General features: G+C 42.0%; 1 pseudogene; it reads left to right on the top strand.

Annotated features, from left to right (window-relative positions):
• Positions 1-11,951, top strand: part of LOC111950827 (vacuolar protein sorting-associated protein 11 homolog) — a 54,222-nt pseudogene that overhangs the window by 2,168 nt on the left and 40,103 nt on the right.

The raw sequence follows: 11,951 nt of genomic DNA, 5'->3' as shown, positions 1-11,951 counted from the left end.
ATGTTCTTCCACTCCAAAATAAGCCCAGCATCCAAACTGCATGTATACTCGTGCCATTTGATGAATGGAAATGGACATCTGTTACAAAACACCAAACCGTGTGCCTAATGACATTCAGCCTGAAAAGTCGGGACACTGAAATGGGGCTGAAAGTGTCCTGGGAAAATGGGATGGTCACCCTAACACTCACGGTAAATTTACTAGACTAGGCCACTGTGTATTACCATGAACTTCAAATAGGCCTAGCGGTAGCCAGTCATGTAGTGGTAAAAAAATAGGTAAACTCTGGAAAAAAAATCTGAAAAAGATGGGTAAAAGGCATTACCTTCCACTAGGCCTGCACCACTGCCGGTAGTCAACCCTCTCAGCCGAGGCAATTTTACCCACATGAACACACGCAGAACATGTAGCCTACATTCAATGTAATACATGAGTTGAATCAAAACATGTTTTACACCCTAGTTCATCAGTTGTCCATAATTCATGCTTGGAGTCTTCACAGATCCTGTGACTTAAAACACTACCTTTCTTTCCTTACATGAATTATATTTATGACAGTGTTAGGCTATTTATCATTGTTAAGCATCTAACAATTGAATTAGAACATTGAACTTAAACCCTGTACGAATCCTGGATCGTCGGGATCTCTGTAAGATGCACTGTAAGTGTAACTATGCCTATGTAATAGTTCATGATGTTTCACTGTGAAAACAGTTCTCTTGGGCACACAAATCCAAAATAATGTAGGCCTATGCCATTACAAACTCGAAAGCTTCTAACCGAATGTTAAGCTCTTCTAACTGAAATAGTCACCTTATAGGCCTACTGTCATTTAATAATAAAGCAAAATAAATGGTTGACTACTTCTGGGCACAGAGAACACCAGTACCCGCGTGCAACTGAAAAACAAAGCAATGAGCGCCCTAAACAGCTGACTGACAAAAGCAAAATGTCTGTCCTTGAGTTGTTCTTGTCTATTAATATTCTATATTATTTCATGTTTTGTGTGGACCCCATGAAGAGTAGCTGCTGCTTTTGCAACAGCTAATGGGATCCTAATCAAATACCCAAATGATAAGTGTAATGCATTGGAATAAAGGCATATGCTACTTTTATTAAAACCTCTTAACGCTAGGGGTCAGATTTTTTTTATAACGTTACCAAGGTAAACGGACTATTTCTCAGGTCCAGATCGTAGAATATGCATATAATTTACAGATTAGGATAGAAAACACTCCAAAGTTTCCAAAACTGTCAAAATATTGTCTGTGAGTATAACAAAACTGATTCTGCAGGCGAAAACCTGAGAAATTCTAACCCGGAAGTGATAATTGTTTTTAAAAATCTGTGTTTCCTGGCCTGTCTTTCTTCCATTTAAAGGGGTATCAACCAGATTCCTTTTCCAATGGCTTCCTCGGGCTGTGACCAGGCTTTAGACATAGTTTCAGGCTTTTATTTGGAAAAATGTGCGAGATTTTTCAAAAGTAGTCAGGTGTCCTCTGAATAGTTCCTGCGCGCGAGAGGGGAGCTCTCCATTTTCTTTTTCTCTCTTATTGAATAGGTTACGGTCCGGTTGAAATATTATCGATTATGTTTGTTAAAAACAACCTGAGGATTGATTATATAAAAAAAATTGAAATGTTTCTACGACCATTACGGATACTTTTTGGAATGTTCGTCGAACGGAACGAGGCTTTGGTTTTCTGAACATAACGCGCAACCCAAATGGCGTTTTTTTGTTATAAAAGTAATATTTATCGTACAAAAATAACATTTGTTGTGTAACTGGGAGTCTCGTGAGTGCAAACATCCGAAGATTATCAAAGGTAAGCGATTAATTTTATTGCTTTTCTGACTTTTGTGACCAAGCTAATATAAGGCTAACTGTTCTAGCATTGATTGATACACTCACAAAAGCTTAGATTGCGTTCGTTGCAAAGCATATTTTCAAAATCTGACACGATAGGTGGATTAACAACAAGTTAAACTGTGTTTTGGTATATTTCACTTGTGATTGCATGATTATAAATATTTTTTGTAATAATTTTGAATCTGATACGTCTGGGAATTTTCTTCTGCCTTTCAGCACCGGAACGAGGCTGTAGTTTTCTGAACATAACGCGCAACCCAAATGGCCTTTTTTTGTTATAAAAGTAATATTTATCGAACAAAAATAACATTTATTGTGTAACTGGGAGTCTCGTGAGTGCAAACATCTGAAGATTATCAAAGGTAACCGATTAATTGTATTGCTTTTCTGACTTTCGTGACCATGCTAATTTGGGGCTAGCTGTTCTAGCATTGATTGATACACTCACAAAAGCTTGGATTTCTTTCTCTGTAAAGCATATTTTCAAAATCTGACACGATAGGTGGATTAACAACAAGCTAAGCTGTGTTTTGGTATATTTCACTTGTGATTGCATGATTATAAATATTTTTAGTAATATTTTGCGCCCTGCAATTCAGCGGTTGTTTAGGAAAATGATCCCGTAAAAGGGATCCGTGCGCAGAGAAGTTATTAAGGACGCATGGCAAACAAATGGAGAAAATGAGGAAGTACAAAGGAACATCTATATGTAAAGGAGCTTAGCTGAGGCCTAAATTCAGCACTACTGAGTGGACAGTGCCGTCACAGAAATAAATGGTTTAACAAGGGATGTCAAACTCATTCCATGGAGGGCCTGGTGTCTGCAAGTTTTTGATTTTTCCTTTCAATCAAGCCCTAGACAACCAGGTGTGTGGAGTTCCTTACTTATTAGTGACCTTAATTCATCAATCAAGTACAAAGGAATAGCAAAAGCACGCAGCCACTCGGCCCTCTGTGGAATAAGTTTGACACCTGGGGTTTAAACCATGGCTTAGATGTGGGTGTGTTTGTTTCATTAGGAAGCTTTTATTTCCATATTTATCACTGTAAAACATATTTACCACTACATTTTAGACAAATAGGAGAATTACTAAATTAGCATTATTTAAATCCCCCCTCAAGTTGGAATGTTCTTGCATTTAGGGGAGCTAAAGTCTCATTCAGGAGATCTGAGCCCCCCCTGGCTCCCCCCATAATTCGCACCTTGCCTCCCATGTAGTCCCAAATTTAAAGTCCATTCAATTGATTGAAGACGTTACTTAAGAACAAACATCTGAAACATCTGAACTCCACATCAAGCTTTTTCGCTAGATATGTTTTGTCTTTCTTGTCGCGGCAATTGCAGAGAAAAGCAACTATCTCCTCCCTAACCTCACATGGCCTGCTCTCTTGAGAGGTTTATTACCTTTGCTTAGCCATTGAACGTTCTAATGTAAAAGTAGGCTAGATCATGATGCTCAGCAGACTACGAAACAAGCGATGTTGCAGGCTAGATGATGATCGGATAAAGTTGATGAAATCCATAACTCCATGGTGTTAACTCACCGCTGAGTTAAGCGCAAAGCACACTGGTGTATCAATCAGGCAGTGTAGTGATCTCATCTTCCTTAAAAGAGCTGATAGGCGGGTAGACATACCCTGTACCCATTTAAACAACTCTGATTGGCTGTAACTGGTATGTTGGATGATATAGAGGGGATTCGATTAATCTTGCCCGGGCACCCGTTTAGGCGTGTGTTGCACCGGCTTAAAGTTGATTGCATTCGTCGGCTCAAAACAGAAGTGACATAGGTTAGCACGTGGACTATGAGTAGGATTCCGTGTTTTCACATGGGAAAAGTGATTGCTTTTGATAATATGCCTTCCCAATGGAAACTAGTTTGAAAATGTTAACATATATTTTATGAATGCTGGATCATGCTGCCTTGTTGACAACATAACCAAGCGGCGCAGATTGCTGTTCAATCTGAGCAGAGCGCTCCTCCCTCACCAACTTCGCCCAGTTACGTGCCAGGACACTTCAACCCGGGCCAGTTTAATAGAAATCTACCATTGATTGACAGCACTTAATGGGCGGGACTACAGGAAAACCGATTATCCCATTGGAGAATATTGAATGAGGGCTCCTTTTGGCACTAAACGTCAGATAAAAAAAATATGCAAAAAGTATATATGTTTATTTACTGGCTTATTTCTCAAAACAAATTTTCACTTTGTCATTATGGGGTATTGTGTGTAGATCGGTGAGGAAAAAACATATATTTAGTAAATTTTGAATTCAGGCTGTAACAACAAAATGTGGAATAATTCTTTCTGAAGGCACTGTATACAGTTGAAGTCGGAAGTTTACATACACCTTATCCAAATACATTTAAACTCAGTTTTCACAATTCCTAACATTTAATCCTAGTAAAAATTCCCTGTCTTAGGTCAGTTAGGATCACCATTTTATAAAAAAAATGTGAAATGCCAGAATAGTAGTAGAGAGAATGATTTATTTCAGCTTTTATTTCTTTCATCACATTCCCAGTGGGTCAGAAGCTTACATACACTCAATTAGTATTTGGTAGCATTGCCTTTAAATTGTTTAACTTGGGTCAAACGTTTCGGGTAGCCTTCCACAAGCTTCCCACAATAAGTTGGGTGAATTTTGTCCCATTCCTCCTGACAGAGCTGGTGTAACGGAGTCAGGTTTGTAGGCCTCCTTGCTAGCACACATTTTTTAAGTTCTGCCCACACATTTTCTATAGGATTGAGGTCAGGGCTTTGTGATGGCCACTCCAATACCTTGACTTTGTTGTCCTTAAGCCATTTTGCCACAACTTTGGAAGTATGCTTGGGGTCATTGTCCATTTGGAGACCCTTTTGCAACCAAGCTTTAACTCCCTGACTGATGTCTTGAGATGTTGCTTCAAAATATCCACATAATTTTCCTACCTCATGATGCCATCTATTTTGTGAATTGCAACAGTCTCTCCTGCAGCAAATCACTGCCACAACATGATGCTTCCACCCCCGTGCTTCACGGTTGGGACGCGGTTCTTCGGCTTGCAAGCCTCCCCCTTTTTCCTCCAAGCATAACTATGGTCATTATGGCCAAACAGTTATATTTTTGTTTCATCAGACCAGAGGACATTTCTCCAAAAAGTACGATCTTTGTCCCCATGTGCAGTTGCAAACCGTAGTCTGGCTTTTTTATGGTGGTTTTGGAGCAGTGGCTTCTTCCTTGCTGAGCGGCCTTTCAGGTTATGTTGATATAGGACTCGTTTTACGGTGGATATAGATACTTTTGTACCTGTTTCCTCCAGCATCTTCACAAGGTCCTTTGCTGTTGTTCTGGGAATGATTTGCACTTTTCGCACTAAAGTACGTTCATCTCTAGGAGACAGAACGCATCTCCTTTCTGAGTGGTATGACGACTGCGTGGTTCTATGGTGTTTATACTTGCGTACTATTGTTTGTACAGATGAACGTGGTACCTTCAGGCATTTAGAAATTGCTCCCAAGGATGAACCAGACTTGTGGAGGTCTACAATTCTTTTCTGAGGTCTTGGCTGATTTCCTGAGATTTTTCCATGATGTCAGAGGCACTGAATTTGAAGTTAGGCCTTGAAATACATCCACAGGTACACCTCCAATTGACTCAAATGATGTCAATTAGCGTATCAGAAGCTTCTAAAGCCATGAATATACATTTCTGGAATGTTCCAATCTGTTTAAAGGCACAGTCAACTTAGTCTATGTAAACTTCTGACCCACTGGAATTGTGATACAGTGAATTTTATAAGTGAAATAATCTGTCTGTAAACAATTGTTGGAAAAATGACTTGTGTCATGCACAAAGTAGATGTCCTAACCGACTTGCCAAAACTATAGTTTGTTAACAAGAAATTGTGGAGTGGTTGAAAAACGAGTTTTAATGACTCCAACCTAAGTGTATGTAAACTTCCGACTTCAACTGTATGTACATAGCTACCTCAATTAACTCAGCCCCCCGCTTATATAGCCAATTTATCGTTACTCATTGTGTATTTATTCCTTGTGTTATTATTTTTCAATTATTTATATATTTTTTCCCTCTGCAGTGTTGGGAAGGGCCTGTAAGTAAGCATTTCACTGTTGGTCTACACCTGTTGTTTACAAAGCATGTGACAAATAACATTTTATTTGATGTACAGTAATGCCGTGGAAGGCTTGCTTACACTAGTCCAGTCATGTCACAATATATTATGTGCTAGCCATAAGACTAAGAAGAGTACGTATTTACATTGCTTGTACATTACTCTTCTTAGTCCTATGGCTAATGATATACATTTTGAGAGTGTTCGAACAGGGTATTGCCTTTGTAATTGTCTCCTCTATCCCTAACTCCATGCAAATGGACATTTGTCTCTCCTGATCTATATTGATGCTTCCTTGACCCAGAATAAATTGCATATGGATGGTCAGATATGGTTTTTGACACGCTCACTACAGTTGTCCTCCTTTCAGGCTTACAAGCTGCGAGTGACCCACCTGTACCAGCTCAAGCAGCACAGCATTTTGGTCTCGGTTGGGCAGGACGAGCAAGGAATTACCCACCCGGTAAGAACATTTGTAGGATGTATTTAATACATACTATCAAAAAAAGAGTGTGTTAGTTATTTGTGAACTGTTATTAAAAACCTAGCTGTTTCCCAGGTGAAGGTATGGAATCTGGACAAGCGAGACAGCGGGAATCCTCTGTGTACCAGAATATTCCCAGCTATTCCTGGGAACAAGCCAACAGAGGTGTCCTGCCTCACTGTACACGAGAACCTCAACTTTATGACCATTGGTAAGCGGCATTTCTTCAGCGCTACCTATCAGTCGGCTATAGTTTAGATTTGGGTTTGACATTTGTTTTTGCTCCCCATAAATCTATAATCCCCATGTCCTTGCAGGCTTCACAGATGGCAGTGTGGTGTTAACAAAGGGTGACATCACTCGGGACAGGCACAGTAAAACCCTGACACTGCATGAGGGCACCTGTCCAATCACGGGCCTCGCTTTCCGTCAGCAGGGCAAGGTCAATCACCTATTTGTTGCCACTCTGGAAAAAGTCCATGTAAGTAATTAGAGTCTTCCAATGCCACTCTAAGTGAAGTCCTTACAATCGCTTTTGAGATCAATTTCAATTCAGGATATTAATGTAAATTACAATAAAGGTGCCACATATTTTTAATTAGGATTTGAATTGATAGATTGGAAATGGCATTGACCCCAAGCCTGCCACCATACTACTATTCCCTTGGAGCATAAGCACTAACTTACTTCTGTTTCATTTGGTGTTGTCTTCCCCCCATGACTAGTGCTACACTTTGACGGTGAAAGAGTACCCTAAACTGGAGCTGGACACTCACGGCTGTGCGCTGCGTTGCTCCGCGCTCACAGACCCCTACCAGGACTCCCAGTTCATCGTCGCGGGGGACGAGTGTGTGTACCTTTACCAGCCCAACGAACGGGGGCCCTGTTTCGCATTCGACGGGCACAAGCTGTTGGCCTACTGGCACCGGGGATACCTCCTGCTGCTCACCATGAACACCAAGACTCCCAACAAGTAAGAACACCTCCCTCAGATGCTGGCACAGCAACCATTTCTATTGAGCGGGTCCCCTAAGGTTCAAGGCCAGGGTCAGTCTTTATTTATTGCAACAATGAAACACAACAATTCATTTTATTCTAAATCAATTTATATGGAAGTGGACAAACGCAGAAGGTTGTATTTTCAACCAAACCACCCATGCATATTTGCAGGTGATATAACTATATTAACTCCTTTGACAATGTATTGAATGCAAGTTCTGTACTCAGGTCTGAATTTGGGAGCAGAGAGATGTCTCCGTCGGAGAAGCAAACCTTGACTATCTACGACCTGGACAACAAGTTCATTGCCTACAGCGCTTCCTTTGACGACATCATCGAAGTTCTGGCCGAATGGGGCTCCTTCTACATCCTGACTCGGGACGGAAAGATGTTTGTGCTGCAGGAGAAAGACACTCAGACCAAGTTAGAGGTGAGGCCAAAGTGCACTGACTGACGTCATGCCTTCTTTTCCCCTCAAACGTATTATGTTAAACTCTGTATCGGATTGAACTGGAAACTGGAGGGCAACTGGTTTTAGATCCCAGGTATCGTTTACTGCCGTTGTGCCATTGAGTAAGGCACTTAACTCTTCAATCTGTCTTTAGATGCTATTCAAGAAGAATCTGTTTGTGATGGCCATAAACTCTGCTAAGAGTCAGCACTTAGACAGGGATGGGCTGTCTGAGATCTTCAGGCAGTATGGTGACCACCTCTACGTGAAGGGGGACCACGACGGCGCCATCCAACAGTACATCCGGTAATGCTCACCCAGGGGTTGATGTATCTAACTTCAACTTCATAATACATAGTTAATAATGATAAATAAGATTTATATGCAGGATTTAAGTCGCTTCAAGCTCATGTCATAGATGCTGATATAGTTCATATTAAACCTGGGATTTTACAGAAAAGTAATCCCATACAGTTGGGATTGTATAACATCAATAAGGAAATGTAGAATGTATATAAACTCAGCAAAAAAAGAAACTCTTTCAAAGATAATTACAAAAAATCCAAATAATTTCACAGATCTTCATTGTAAAGGGTTTAAACACGGTTCCCCATGCTTGTTCAATGAACCATAAACAATTAATGAACATGCACCTGTGGAATGGTCATTAAGACACTAACAGCTTACAGACGGTAGGCAATTAAGGTCACAGTTATGAAAACATAGGACACTAAAGAGGTCTTTCTACTGACTCTGAAAAACACCAAAAGAAAGATGCCCAGGGTCCCTGCCCATCTGCATGAACATGCCTTAGGCATGCTGCAAGGAGGCATGAGGACTGCAGATGTGGCCAGGGCAATACATTGCAATGTCTGTACTGTGAGACGCCTAAGACAGCTCTACAGGGAGACAGGACGGACAGCTGATCGTCCTTGCAGTGGCAGACCACGTGTAACAACACCTGCACAGGATTGGTACATCCGAACATCACACCTGCGGGACAGGTACAGGATGGCAACAACAACTGCCCGAGTTACACCAGGAATGCACAATCCCTCCATCAGTGCTCAGACTGTCCGCAAAAGGCTGAGAGAGGCAGGACTGAGGGCTTGTAGGCCTGTTGTAAGGCAGGTCCTCACCAGACATCACCGGCAACAACGTTGCCTATGGGCACAAACCCTCCGTCGCTGGACCAGACAGGACTGGCAAAAAGTGCTCTTCACTGACGAATCGCGGTTTTGTCTCACCACGGGTGATGGGCAGATTCGTGTTTATCGTCAAAGGAATGAGCGTTACACCTAGGCCTGTACTCTGGAGCGGGATCGATTTGGAGGTGGAGGGTCCATCATGGTCTGGGGGTGGTTTGTCATAGCATCATCGGACTGAGCTTGTTGTTATTGCAGGCAATCTCAACTCTGTGCATTACAGGGAAGACATCGTCCTCCCTCATGTGGTACCCTTCCTACAGGCTCACCCTGACATGACCCTCTAGCATGACAATGCCACCAGCCATACTGCTCGTTCTGTGCATGATTTCCTACAAGACAGGAATGTCAGGGTTCTGCCATGGCCAGCGAAGAGCCCGGATCTCAATCCCATTGAGCACGTCTGGGACCTGTTGGATCGGAGGGTGAAGGCTAGGGCCATTCCCCCCAGAAATGTCCGGGAACTTGCAGGTGCCTTGGTGGAAGAATGGGGTAACATCTCACAGCAAGAACTGGCAAATCTGGTGCAGTCCATGAGGTGGAGATGCACTGCAGTACTTAATGCAGCTGGTGGCTACTGACTGTTACTTTTGATTTTGACCCCCCCCCCTTTGTTCAGGGACACATTATTCAATTTCTGTTAGTCATATGTCTGTGGAACTTGTTTAGTTTATGTCTCAGTTGTTGAATCTGGTTATGTTCATACAAATATTTACACATGTTAAGTTTGCTGAAAATAAATGCAGTTGACAGTGAGAGGACGTTTCTTTTTTTGCTGAGTTTATATTCACTTTGTAGTGTCTTTGGTACCTAGAAAAAGTGACCAGTAGTTAATGTTAATTGAAACCACTTGGATTTTGTTTTATGGGTGTTGTGCTTACAGTACTTACAGCTACCGACCCTTGTCTTATCCAATCAAGTCCTGTTGACATGATCAACAAGCAACATTCACTAATTCTTAAGCATTTCTGTCATTTGGAATCTTGTTGGTGATATGTGAGAGGAAGTCAGTGTTTCCCCTACCTTTGTATAGGCATTGTGGGCTCTCCCAACATGTTGGTATCAGAGAAAAACAATGGATAGGAAACCCTAGAGGTGTTTAATTAAGAGAGAGAATGTGTTTTGTGTTCCAACAATGTGAGTAGAGGAGCTGCCTAAAATATGTACTGAATGTGGACAGAAGGCAGCACCAAAAGCCTGTGCCGTTGTCTTTCATAATATGTCTGTTGAAAACGCAACTTCTCTGCCCTCTCTCCCTCAGCACGATCGGGAAGCTCGAGCACTCTTACGTGATACGTACGTTTCTGGATGCTCAGCGGATCCACAACCTGACGGCCTACCTGCAGGCTCTGCACCGGAAGTCACTGGCTAATGCCGACCACACCACCCTGCTTCTCAACTGCTACACCAAGCTCAAAAACAGCTTAAGCTTGAAGAGTTCATCAAGGTTAGCATTTAAACAATAAACCAAGGGTTGGTCTCCAACTCCGGTCCAGGGGAGTTCGCTGTGTGTGAAGGTTTTCGTTCCGGGCCTTCAGATAATCATGGTCCAGACTAAAGTCTGGGATTAGTTGAGTAGTTGGAGGTGTGTTAGTGATGGCTTGGAACAAAAGCATACACACCCAGTTGCTCTTAAGGACTAGAATCATTGCCCTGAGAAGGATTTTGGGTTAGAAACTGATGATAGTAATAATAATATATGCCATTTAGCAGACGCTTTTATCCAAAGCGACTTAGTCATGTGTGCATACATTGTTATGTATGAATGGCCCCGAGAATAGACATTGAATCCACAGATATGTACGACATTATGCATGTATGGTCTCCCAGCGCTCTGACATAATTTAATTTCCGCTTCGACCACCTTCAGAGCAGCGAGAGCGAGGTCCAGTTCGACGTAGAGATTGCCATCAAGGTGCTGCGCCATGCAGTCTACCACAGTCACGCAGTCTTCCTGGCCGAGAGGCACCAGCACCACGAGTGGTACTTGAAGATCCAGCTGGAGGACTTGAAGGTAATAGAGATTAGAAAGTAGTAGAGGATGTAGTATCTAGTATCTAGTATCTAGTATCTAGATATACAGTGGGGCAAAAACGTATTTAGTCAGCCACCAATTGTGCAAGTTCTCCCACTTAAAAAGATGAGAGAGGCCTGTAATTTTCATCATAGGTACACTTCAACTATGACAGACAAAATGAGAAAAAAAATCCAGAAAATCACATTGTAGGATTTTTAATGAATTTATTTGCAAATTATGGTGGAAAATAAGTATTTGGTTAATTACGTTTTCTGTAAGTCTTCACAGGTTTTCACACACTGTTTGGTATTTTGGCCCCATTCTCCATGCAGAGTCTCCTCTAGAGCAGTGATGTTTTGGGGCTGTTTGCTGGGCAACACGACTTTCAACTCCCTCCAAAGATTTTCTATGGGGTTGAGATCTGGAGACTGGCTAGGCCACTCCAGGCTTGAAATGCTTCTTTTTACGAAAGCCTACTCCTTTCGTTGCCCGGCGGTGGTGTTTGGGATCAATTGTCATGCTGAAAGACTCCAGCCACGTTTCATCTTAACAATGCCCTTTCTGATGGAAGGAGGTTTTCACTCAAAATCTACCCAACGTACTGGCCCATTCATATCTTGTCCTTTACACAGGATCAGTCGTCCTGGTCCTTTGCAGAAATAACAGCCCCAAAGCATGATGGTTCACACCACCATGAACTTCACAGTAGGTATGGTGTTCTTTGGATGCAACTCAGCATTTCTTTGTCCTCCAACACACGACGATTGAGTTGTTCCAAAAAGTTATATTTTTGGTTTGATCTGA

This window comes from Salvelinus sp. IW2-2015, linkage group LG23 (genome assembly GCF_002910315.2).
Source record: "Salvelinus sp. IW2-2015 linkage group LG23, ASM291031v2, whole genome shotgun sequence".
Classification (NCBI taxonomy): domain Eukaryota; kingdom Metazoa; phylum Chordata; class Actinopteri; order Salmoniformes; family Salmonidae; genus Salvelinus; species Salvelinus sp. IW2-2015.
The sequence above is the reverse complement of the archived record's forward strand: the minus strand, read 5'-3'. Positions and strand labels throughout refer to the sequence as shown.